This window comes from Parasteatoda tepidariorum, chromosome 5, assembly GCF_043381705.1.
Source record: "Parasteatoda tepidariorum isolate YZ-2023 chromosome 5, CAS_Ptep_4.0, whole genome shotgun sequence".
Classification (NCBI taxonomy): Eukaryota; Metazoa; Arthropoda; class Arachnida; order Araneae; family Theridiidae; genus Parasteatoda; species Parasteatoda tepidariorum.
The window spans coordinates 7,761,552-7,774,726 of NC_092208.1; the positions used below are offsets into that span (position 1 = coordinate 7,761,552).

General features: G+C 28.6%; 1 protein-coding gene across 3 annotated transcripts in view; it reads left to right on the forward strand.

Moving 5' to 3' along the window:
* Positions 1 to 6,739: 6,739 nt before the first annotated feature.
* The window catches only part of LOC107451091 (twist-related protein), a 101,917-nt gene continuing 95,481 nt past the window's right edge, over positions 6,740 to 13,175 (forward strand). Inside the window, exon 1 of one of the 3 annotated variants that reach the window (XM_071180960.1) lies at positions 6,740 to 6,904. The gene's annotated coding sequence lies outside the window, so the exon portion shown is untranslated. The remainder of the gene's footprint in view (positions 6,905 to 13,175) is intronic. The other 2 variants (XM_071180959.1, XM_071180958.1) reach the window with 2 other exon arrangements.

Below are 13,175 nucleotides of genomic sequence, written 5' to 3' on the forward strand. Positions count from 1 at the left end.
ATACTTACACCTCCAATCACGAATAACCAAACCAACACATAAATCCTCCCAACTTCCCCGATTGGCTACTTTAAGCCCCACATTAGCAACTTCTTCACAAAATATAATTTAAAATAGAAAATTACACATTTTTCGCTTAAAAAAATTTAAAAAAAAAGTAAAATATTATTGAAAAATTTAAATTGTATCTTCCTGCTTTAAAAAATAATCAAAGAAGAATAAATAAGTGAAATAAAAAAAAAAGCGTAATACAACCAGCCTATAAGTGCCCCCCCCTTACCCTTCTCGTTACCTCAATGATCTAATCCGAATTATTACAGATAAAAAGAATATTCATTGAAACAGCGAGAAGCATGCATGTTGCCCAGAAAGCGAGAGGGGAAATATCCCTTCAGATTTTCCCTATGGAGGTACCTTTTTTACCGGGACTTTTTTTTCCGGGACCTTTTTTTCCAGGGACCCTTCTTTCCGTACCTTTTTTTCCAGGTACCTTTTTTTCCTGGACCTTTTTTTCCGTACCTTTATTTCCGGGACATTTTTTTCCGTCTACCCACATGGGACGTCACATATCCCCTTCTTGTTTCCCTCAACTCTAGGTCAACCCCCTGAAAAGCGACCTTGAAGAAGTTCAACAGCTGGTCTAAGTTTTGTACTCCTTTGGAGAAGGAAAGCACCCCCACATGTGACGTCACATAACCACTGCTTGTTTTCTGGAATTTTAAAGGACTGAAAGGGTTGAAACAACTTTTGGACCTCCATTTATCTTTGAGCTTGTGCTTGTTGCAATCAGCACTCTAATTCCTATTGAAAATTAAAATAGATGTACTATCATTCCTTTTTAACAACCATATAATGGAGGCGGTGTTTCCAAGTACAAGGTAGTGGCACCATACGCTCTCCGAGTGTCGTCAATTTTAATCCTCGTCTTTTAATGTTGGCAATACTGATTTGTTAATTAAAGTTATCACTTTGCAAACAGTCAACGGGGATGGAAAATTCTAAACATGTTTTAACACCTCTTATTTCACAAATAAACTGATGGGAAATATTTTTTTTTATTCGGCAGTATCTTTCCATACATGGTCGTCACCCTATCGTAATTTGGGATGCAAAGCGAAATTTAGATTCTCTTTTAACTTTTTCCTGCATAATTAAACTTCTGCAATCAAGAGTTTTTGAAAGGTGATTAAATAATATACATTTGACTGTTTTGAATTTTGATATATATCTTTATTTTTGCGTTATTTACGCAATAAGAATATTCGGAAAAATTTTAAAAACTTTAAAAATTAACATATGTGTATTTTAAATGGTTGATTCAAAATAACAATTAGATGATTTTTATTGTTTTAAAGTTAAAAACGAGGATATATATGGGTCATTCTCACGAAAACTGTCATTTTTCAGTTCATAAAATTCCAAAAAAGTAAAGTGAATAAAAAGCTCTAAAACTTTTTATATTAATAGAAATATGTAATGGCATTATAAAGAAAGTATATATCCCATAAATTATACTTAATATTTAAATGAATTAATTAATTTCCCTGCTTAAAAAATGAGGGAATGACGCTAATATTGAGGGAATGATATTTTATTTTAATACATGTTTTTCTCTAAGTTACAGCTACCTCAAGTTTGAAAATGATTATAATTTAGTTTTATATACTTAATAGTTTTTAAAGGTTTGGGAAATAAAATTGGCTGGCACGATTGAACAAAAAAAAAATTTAATAATACTATAAAGAAAAAGAAAATGAAGGAAATAAAAATGAAAATATGACCACCGAAGCCGACGTCTTCAGGGGGTACCGGCCCCGGTAGCCATAAAAACAAAACCATTTCTAATTGAGGGAGAAGCAAATGCTTAAATTAACTCCCTCAGTACCCCGATGGTTTTGTATAGAAGTCCAGGAAAGAAAACATGCAATATAAATAACAAATTAAGAAAAGAAACTCAAACAAAATCATCAGGAAAATAAAAACTCTCATATTCACAGGTCAAACATCAATTTCACAAGCAAACCGAATGAAAAGAAAAAACTAAAACCTAAAGAAAACAACGCCCTCTATTACAATGCGCAAATGAAGAATAAAATGAAGAATGTCAAGAGAAAGAAATACGTAACAAATTAATAGAATGCTTAACTGGGGCTGCTCAGTTAAGACTTGAATTGAATAAATAAAAGAAAAAAATATAAAAACCTAGAATTTTTCAATCATTTTTTTAATAAAAAAATTAACATTACAAAAATTAAAATTAAAATCATTATTACTCAAATTATTTAAAAAACTATTCACAGCTTCCTGCAAATTTTTTTATTTTTATTTCAGAAACAATTTTTTCTTTTTTTAAATCAACAGTGGGGACAAGTGAGGGAATGACATATTGGTACATTTTAATTACCTAAAATAAATATAAAAAAAAAATATATATAATTTTATTTGTATTCTTTTGTTAGCCTGCATTCTGAAGGACACTTTCCCAGAAATTCCCAGAAATCCAGTTATAAAACAAACATAAAATGTACTGGGGACATGAAAATGACTGTTTTTGTGAGAATGACCCATATAAAGAAGTTCTGAAAATGACCTATCACTATTTTTCATAATCAATTAAGCAACTCCTTAATTTTCACATTTTGTTTTCTTTTCTTCCTTTTCTTTTTCTTCTTCTTTTGAAAGGTATTGTGTCACCGGATAATACTACATCATCAAAAATTTGTTAAGTACAAAAATAATAAATAATTAAATATTAAGAAAAGGAAAATCAAAAATTTAGCTAAAAATCTAAAATGGTAAGGTAGAGGCCTCTTAAGTTGAGAAATCTACTACAGATTAAATAAGTAATTTAGTTTTGAGGTATAAATGTAATTTGTAAGACATTTCTGTGTATCAGAAGTTTATAATGTATAGCAGTATTTCGTAAGTTGGATATTTTTTTTCCTACCAAATAACGAAATGCTAAAAAGGAATAGCAGGCAATGTTACTTTCTCCTTGTGATTAGTGATGTAAAGGAGAAACACTTCTACAGGCTTCTTGGATAGTAGAAAAACATTGTGAGGGCAGGGCGCATTTCGAAAGAAGGGGGAACGTTCGAATAACATTAACAGCAGTCAATTCTGAATTTTATTAAATATTTATGTTATATGAACTGAATGTTCACCACTTATGCATGCGGCCCAGAAAATGACCCATTTCTTTTTTAAATATTCTTACGAAATTTTTAAAACTCTCTCTCTGACTGAAAAACATAATTTGAAGTTCAGTAGAATAATTTGTTTTTGAATTTTCATTCTCAATGTGAAAAAAGCGTATTGATGAAAGAATGAACGAAATATTTCAACAATGCTTGGAAAATAAAAATTTTTTAGAGCATTGAGCTATTGTCTCCATATGTTTATTTTTTCCTTTTTTTTTTAAAGAAAGATTGAATCATTTGAAAATTGAATATGATGTCTTGTAGGATCATAAAGGGCTCAGAAATAATGACATGTCCAGGGCCCCAAAAAATATAAAAACTGTTTATTCCATTCATTGTGTCATATCCGATAAAATATCTTCGGTTTAGGGGGACGAACAGTCCAGTTCAAACGTTCTAATCTGCTCTAAAATGACATTGCTTCTATGGAATAGCAAACGGTACTTCATATATCAGTTGTTGTAATAGGCAACTCGCAGTAAAGGGGATAATTATTTTATTCAAATTTGACTTGTGGAGAAAATTTTAAATGTAAAAAGGAAAATTAACGGCATTTCAAATAATTTTACCAAAAAAAAAAAAAACTTTACTTGAAATGAAACAAAGACGTCTTCAAGCTACTATCTTATTTACTGATGAAATAAAAACTGAACTCAGCTGCGCGACAGCCCACAGAGGGCTAAGGCCTACTGTGCTCATCTCAGTTTTCTTCACCTTGGGCTCTGGGGTGCAGGAGCAGATGTTCCGGTCAGGTGGTCAGACGAACGAGGAACCCCCAGTGTTCCCAAGCATGCTTGGTACTCATTTATCGACCCACTGAAGGGATGAAGGGCTGAGTCTGCCTTGCCCGGCCCGAGGATCGAACCAGGGACCTGTGGCACGACAGCGCGAAGAAATAAAATGGTAAATATTAATAAATTCAGTTAGAAGGAAGGGGGGGGGGGAAACGAGAGAAATAACTCGAAATTAATGCTGAAATACTTTTTTTTAATGCGCCGTTTTACTTTAGAATAGATTGTTAAAATATAACAATATTACATATAATATTGACAGTAAAACTGTGAACTTGAAATAAAAAGTGCTTAGCGCTCAAAAATTCTAAAGAAATCATTATTAGTATTTTCAAATAATCAATACTTTGCCAAAAGTGAGTAATATCCAAATTCACTCACATTATGAAATTTTGCATAAAATTTGGATAGATGAATTAAATGCTGCTGTATGCGTTATAATTTGAAATTGTAATTATTGGTAATTATTACATTTATATTGTTCAAGAAATGACAAATACCTTCAAATGCATTTATAAGAAAGAAATTAATTAAGCTTGGAATTAATTAAGATTCCGTTTAAATACATTGGTATCACTTAACTTAAAAATTAAAAAGAAATAGACAATTAAACCCAAACAGGGTCGGAATCCATAAGTTATAAGCCTTTCTTATGGGGCAGTGATTACCAACCGGAGACCCAATAGGACGCATCCGGTGAAGCCTTTTTTTGTGATCGCGAACTAAAATATATTGTTGTTTTTTTGTGGACAATTTTCATAAAAAATCTATATGGGTTTACAATACTTTTAATTCATTTAAAGAAACCTAATTTCTTCGTTTTTGGGAAATTTAACATACCAATGGTGCAAAAAGAATTATGTCTCAGGTTTTGCATCCACGAAAATATTTATTCAAATACAAAATAATCGTGTATGTTGCGCTTTTTTTGTATTTTGTGAATATAAATTAGCATGTGCGTATCAGAAATTTTCTTGAAGAAATTCTCCCATTTAACTTTTTGAAAACACACATTTTGGACGAAATTATTTACATTTGTAAATTTTAAAACACATTAAAGAGGGAATGAATATCATATTTTATCTAAATTCTTTGAATTGAATATCGCATGAGCGGAAAAGAGAAAAAAATTAATTTCAGGTGCTCTAGAATTTTTTTGTGGTTGCAATAATTCCTAATACGCCGGAAAAAAATGTTAGTTTATCACAGAATTAAATTTAAAGGGAAAAAAAATCTTGTCACTAAGTTTCTGGCTAAGAGAAGATTTAAAATGATACGTAACATTATTTATAATGATAACAGTAACAATATTTGTAATGATTGATAGCATTATACTTGTTATTTTGCTTTTTAATATTAAAAAAACTTTGATAAAAATCTGACGGTAATATTTAATGTTCTTTCAAACCAAAAAGAGTCGTATATAAAATTTTGATTAACTTGCGGCCCGCCATTTGACTGGTGTTTTTAATAGCGGCCCCCGGCCTCTTGAAAGTTGGAAACCCCTGCTCTAGAAGCTATTTGTCAAAGGTTTTAATTAAGTGGAAAGAATGGCATTTCAAGTCTGTAACTTCATATCTGGAGATCTCACTATGATCCGGGATTTACTAGAAGTCGTAATACAGACTAAATAAACTCTACAAAACAATTAACGTTTCCGTATCAATATAAAACCCCACCATCTGTTAAAATGGTGCTGTCTCAAGGAGATTGCTTTTGTTTTTTTTTTCCCCACTCTTAATCTCTCCTTTGTCAAAAGAGAAAGACATTTAATAATTAATACTAAAATTATATTTGAACACTTTTTCAATATTCATTAGAATTATTATTATACAGGTAGATGTAATTAAAATAATATTTTGTGTTGTGTCTTCATTAACCTCCAAAGCATAAGCTTTAAAATTAAATCTAGTCAATTAATTTAATGGCGCAAAAGCCGGAAATGCTGTGCTGAACATAAAAGTAGTAAATTGTAAGAACGTGTCAGATAGAGAAGAACGTGTCGTGTAAGAACGTGTAAGATATTTTATCTAAATTACTTAAATTGAATATCGCACGAGCGGAAAAGAAAGAAAATTTAATTTCAGATGCTCGAAAATGTTTTTGTTGTTGCTATAATTCCTAATAAGTTGAAAATAAATGTTAATTTATCACAGAATTAAATTTAAAAGAAAAAAAAAATCTTGTCACTAAGTTTCTGATTAAAAGAAGATTCGAAATGATACGTAACAAGCATTATTTGCGATGCTTGTTATTTTGCTTTTTAATGTTATAAAAACATTGATACAAATCTGACAGTAATATTTAATGTTCCTTCAAACATAAAAGAGTCCTATGTAAAATTTTGATAAAGTTGCAGCCCGCCGTTTGACTGGTGCTTTTAATAGCAGCCCCCGGCCTCATGTAAGTTGGAAACCCCTGTTATAGCCAGACTCAATAAGTATTTAGATTTAGTCAAATTATCTATATATGATTATAATTTTTCTTTTGTCTAAATTTTTCTCCATTATTCTTAGTTCAAGAGCAAAATTTTATCACCCTTTTAGAAAATTATTTAAAATTTTCCTGAAGTATGAAATATTTCCCTTCGATCTCAGAAATGCAAAAGCTTGACTTTTGCATTTCTTTTGCTTTCCCTGTATTTCAATGTTTGGAATTTTTCAAAAGAACTGGTTTTTATTGCTTGGATAGTTATCGAATACATTGGATCCACCTTCTATCTAACGTCAGAAAGTACGTTGAATCTTTCAAACAGATACTAACCAATAGGAAATCACTATTACTACAGTGAACTAAACGCAGTGGGTGGTTTGGTGTTGAACTGAGTACCGACGTCAGGGGTAGTAATTCAGTTTTCCATTTTCCACAGTGTTGTGCGTTTCTCTCAGAGGAATACTAATCAAGTATTTTCTGGTAAGGACTATGTTTGCATTAATTCTTTATCTAATAATTATGAGTTATTAAATTATATTTGAATTGCTATATTTATATTTATTCAAACGTTATATTCATTTGCAAGCAACTGGGTTATATTACCGCTCCATAAGCAACTAACATTAAGCGTAATTTATAATTGAATTAGTACAATAACTATCATATTACTGTGTTTTTTTATTTTTTTATTTGCCTTTTGTTAACAAATTTGGTTTCCATGCAAATATTACTTGAACTTTTAATATTTAGTCAAATGACAAACAAATTGTAAGTTGTTTAGCTTTAGTAAATTATTTGCAAATAGTTTTTTAATTATAGTTTTGATAAATATTATTGATTTTTTAATCTAAGATTGAATAATGAATTACACAGTCAAATACTAATTGACGCATTTAAATAAAATATATTAGTATCAAATTCAATAGTAATCAATTAATTTAATCTAAATGAACTTTAATTTTTGAAGTAATCGCAATTTCTTAAGCAAAGTTAATTTTTTTGAATTCCTTGATTTATTAATTTAATCATTTTATCATTTTTTTTTCGTGTTTAGTTTGCGAAAAAAACTTTCTGTTTATAAATCTTTTTATTTTAATCAATTACCATAAAGATTTTCATTATATCTTTTTATAATCGCTTTTCATAATCATTATTTATTATCTGCTTTAAATAAACCAGTAAAAGTAAATATAATATATTAAAATAATTAATTCAAATGAAATTCAGTATCACTTAATTAACTTAATTTAAATAAAATTTAGTTTTAAAAGGACTCTTAATTGCTTAATGCAAAGGTAATTTATTGAATGGCGGGTTTTTTATATGTTTTATTAATAAATCTATTCTAATTTCAACCAATCCATGTAATTAATCATTAATACCAACCGTTAATATTGCTATTTTTTATCTGCTTTAAATGATAAATGAAACAATAGCTTTCTTAAAAAAAAAAACGTATTTCATTAATTTTTTTGAAAAAAATAATTATGATATAAATAATTTTATCACTTTTTAGTTTGTAAGCATGTGTTTTTTATAAATTTCGATTTATAATTACATTACGTTCTGAATAATAATTACATTTTATTCTATTCTATATTACTCTTTTCCTTAATAAATTTATTAGTAATATTTTGAAAACTATTTTTAAATACGTTACAGTTTAAAATGCCTAGTATTACGAATATAAATTTATTCTATTTTTTTAAATATATTACAAAATGTTTTTATTATTTCAACTAAATTTCAATCAAGGGTAAATAGCTCTTGCAATAATTTATTTCACATATTTCTAACATCAATTCACGTTCTTAATATTTCGACTGGCTACAAATTTAAATTTATCAATTTTACTTCCTGCATTCAAGAACTGATTTTATATTTATTTTTGAAAGATAATAATTATTTTAAGCAAGATAATTTTTTAATTATCAGTACGATCGTTTTTTAATAATTGACCTAAAAATATGGTATTATTTATAAAAGAAATTACATTTGAAATTTCAAATTCTTTGGCCATCATTTGGAAATCATTTTAACTAGTCTCAAATCTTTGTCCTTAGCTTCTCAATTAGAATAAAAATTTTTCAATGGATTATAGGTTAATAATTTAACTTTGTAATTAAAATGTTTAATTTTGGTTGTTTGTTATTTGTACTTATTAATTAGCAAAATTAACTAGTGTAAATCATTAAGACTCGAACATATTTCCATAACTCAAAAACATTGCAATACATACAGAATTATACGCATAAATATGTAAAGAAATCTGCAAAATGTGGAAGATATGTCTCAACGAGGAATCGTGCCAAGATTTTAATGAATACTAGCCGCCTAAGGCGACCAGCTGTCCGACACGCTATGTTTCTTGGGCCCTAGCACTGCTAATTGAGACACGAACCTCTTCTAATCTTCTTTGACGTTCCTCAGGTGTTTCTCAGGCCCTAACACTGCTAGTTGAGACACGATCATCTTCTAATCTTCTTTGACGTTTCTCTGATACTTCTTGGTCTCTAGAATTGCTTGTCGAAATTCGGTCATGTTCCATCTTTCTTTGACGTTCCACAGACGTTTCTTGGGCCCTTCTTCTTCCTTGAGAATCTCTTAATGTCTTTTTCTTTGACAAAATACAAAAAGTTTTTTGGTCATCAAAAAATTACAAAAGTTTATACAAAAAATATACAAAAATATAAAAATATACAAAAGTTTTTTGGAAGGCGGTTCTGCTATGTCAGTAATCGGGTTTTTAAGAAGTCAACGAATACTTTAGAACAACAATTACTATGAAAGCAAATCATGAAACTTCAATATTAAAATCTAAGTGCTTACCTGCAAACTGAAACTTTCTGAAAATAACTAATTACATTTAATAAAAACTGTTAAAATAAAGAATAGAAAAACCAAAGAGATCCAAGGTAAGTGTGATCGTTCCTTCAAAAACAATTAAATTCCTATTTTATANTAAATGAAATGAAGTGAAAATTATGAAATAAATTAGACTTAAATTAAATGAATTAAATTAAATAATTTTCTTCTGTTTCATTCTTTTACAATTTATCTTTCAACTTATTTGTATTTCAGTAAAATAGTTCACGTGAATGATTAAAAATGCAGTTCACGTATCAATTTTACTACCGTAATTACTTTTTAGTGCATTTGTTCATTTTAAGTAGAGATTTAAAAATTGTAAAATAATAACATGTTTTAGCAATATTGTTTTGCAAATCTTCATTGTTAAATAATTCAAACGAAACTTTGATAAATGTAAACTAATGCGAACCTTACAATTAAATTATTAATTCCTTCGTATATTACTGGTTTAAGTTGTCGAAAATTAATATTTCAATTGTATGGTTCGCATTAGCATGCATTTATAAGAGTGGAGAAAAGTATATGCATTTTTTAATAGTTTTTTGAATATGGAAGACGAAAAAACATAGATTTTCATACAAAATGACTGATAACTGGAAAACCAATCCAAATTTTTGAAAAAGAAAAAAAAAATACTCCTTCATTATGTCAAAACACAATTATGTGCCGAGTTTCGTGCCTGGGCGAGCCTTCTGGGGCGATATATTGTGATTACAGACAGACACACACACAGCCGCGTTTATTATTATGTATAGATGTATGCTCTAAATATTATATTCTTGCATGGTGGTTATTTTAAAAAGTAAGACAAATTTGTTTATAAAAAAGTATAATAAGCATAGCTGCCAACTCTACTGGATTTTCCAGTAAACTCCTGAATTTTGCCAGTTTCTCATGATGGTCTACTGGTTTAATACAAAAACTCTCCTAGTTTTGTAAATTTTGGAAAATGCCTTGAAATTTAGTAAGTTTCCTTAAAAAATTCTTATTGAAACAGGATTTTTGCTTGCTTTATTATTTAAATAAGTGCAACTAATACATAATTAAGCGAGTCTCATTTATAACGTTTCAAGTTCATTTATTGCTAATCATAACTAGAAAATATTATAGTTTTTCTATTTTGATGATTATAAAAATTCCTAAAATTCCCTATGTGTAACACATTTAGTATATTTTGCAACAACTATCATGAACTTTACATTATTTCATAAAATCTACTTAATTTTTTTTTTATCCATGTTAGTAGTACAGGTTTAGACCCGATCACGAAGTCCAATCCTGTCTTTTATGCAGCAGAAAGGAAATAGTAGTTAATCCAATATATTACATTTTAATGTATTTAAAATAAAATAATAAAAGGTTACATGAAATAAGAACATATCTCGCTGACGATCGCGAGAGAGAATAATATCAGATGAGCAACATCTCGTGAACGAACTTGTTTATATCTAAAAAGAAACTACTGTTCACTTCAGTTCAAAGTTCGGAAGTAGAAATTGAAGTAGCAGTCTCAATCTCACAACTGCATCAGGGGGCAGTTGTCGTTTTTGAGTTTGACTCAGCAGTGAGGATACTGCAGTAAAACTACTGTTCACTTCAGTTCAAAGTTCGGAAGTAGAAATTGAAGTAGCAGTCTCAATCTCACAACTGCATCAGGGGGCAGTTGTCGTTTTTGAGTTTGACTCAGCAGTGAGGATACTGCAGTAGCTATGAACGAATGATTCATTCAAATTTGACTAATAATTATACTTTTCAAAGATGGCAAAAGTTTAGCAGAGGAAATTTTCTCAAAAAAAGCTTAAATTTGGAATTTTATTCACTAATTTTTTATGCCTCAAATAAATGTAAAATTTTCTTCTTTGAAATATCAAATACATTTTTTATAATATCAAAACCAGGGGAAACAGGACATTCTAAAATATTTTAGTTTCAAGAATGACTACTCTGCATTTTAAAAATAATAATATAGTACGAACTTTATAATAACAATATAGTACGATGAATTTACGATGCATATGAAGTATCATAACTTTGGGTGTATCACTCATAAAATTTATTTTACCTCAAAATCCTATTTTACCGTTATGCATTATACCGCTGTAATATTCATTCAATCGGAGTGATTTCAGGGTAATTACTGTGAAAACTCTGGTATATTAGATTTACTGTTCTGGAACGGGTTCCAGAAAAAAATATATTTTACGGTGAAAAGTATCCGCACCAGATTTTTTGATTAAAAAAAATTTAATTTTAAATTTGAAGATTAAAACTCTTTTTAAGTAATCATCACCTTTAGAATATGAAAATATTTGAGATATGTTTTAATAATAAGTTTATTTTTAACACATTTTGCGTAATTTTTGCTAGGTTGCGATCTGATCAACAATTTCAACTGTTAATACGAAAATTGAATTCAGCTTTCAAGTTGATTAATAACTTTTTCCATTACGCAATCCATTACATTAACAATCGACAAAATTTTGTATTCATAGGCCTTTCTGTCTTCGTTTTTTTGATTGAGTTACACCTTTAATTTTAACAAAGAAAAATTATGAAAGTTTATTTGCCATATATTATATGTATATGGGTGATTCTCACGAAATATGACAATTCGGACCAAAAAATTTCTTCAAATTTAATGTCTTCAAAAAAATCTAAAATTTTTTTTGTATAGTTCTTTAGCTACACTTATTAATGTCTTATAGACAGCAGTGTAGTTTATTTACATTTGCTCGAGAAAAAAAAATAAAATAGAAATTCACCAAATCTTGAATGCCAGGAAAATGACACATTACCTTAGAAATTTAAAAAACAGTCATTTTAAGTTAATAGTAAATAACTCAACTTAAGCCTTCATGTTAGATGGACCACAAGTAGCTAAAATTAATTTTTTTATCCACTGTAGAAAGAAGCAAACAAAAGAAATTTGTTACTGATATGTGCAGAATAAAATTGTGTATAATAATCAATCATTAAATAAATAAATAACTTTGATTACACTCAAGCATATTACAATCATACATAAATTGGTATAAGGTTAATAAGTTAAGCGGAGTTGGTATAAAGTTAATAAGTTAAGCGAAGTTTTAGTAAACAATGCCCTCTGCGCATATTCTAGAAATGCTTACATAGGATAAGATAAAAAAAATTAAATTTTGAAAAATGTATGGGAAGTTTTGAAGCTAGTTATTATTGGAAATATTGTTTGTGACTTGCCAGGAAAATGACATTTTGATATTCAATTAAATTTTTTAAGTATACAAAGCAGTCAATGCTAGTGCAAAGTCATTTTAAAATGCTAACAGCAATGCTATTTATTAATTTTCTTTAAAAAAATGTTCTTTTAGTATTATAGTATTAGATCTTGGAGCAAGGGACAGTGAATGTCATGTTTCGTGAGAATCCCCCATATATATATATATACATATATACATACATGCATTCCATTTTTAAATTTATAGGGGCCTTGGGCCTGTCATTATCTGGGGGCTCTTTATGAGTAAATTTAGAGAAAAAAATTAAATTTTGAATAATTTTCAAAAATTATTTTATTTTAAGAGTAAAAAACATAAATGAATTATGAAGGCTTATATACATTATTTTTATCGAAATATTAAGGTAACAATACTTTGTATACGCTTTTTGAGAGGCGAATCTTCTATCACATCATCAAAATGAATTTCCTATAAGACATACATTTTGCTTTGCAGATCAAAATCTGTTAGACTTCGAAACATAAAATTATGAAGGTGTGTAGAAAATATGCAAGGAGTTATAAAAAATACAAGAAAATACAGATTGATTATTATTTTTTTTTTTTATAATCGTCGTTGAAAGACTGACTCAATTTTGAGCCAATGTTTAACTACGTAACGTTGAA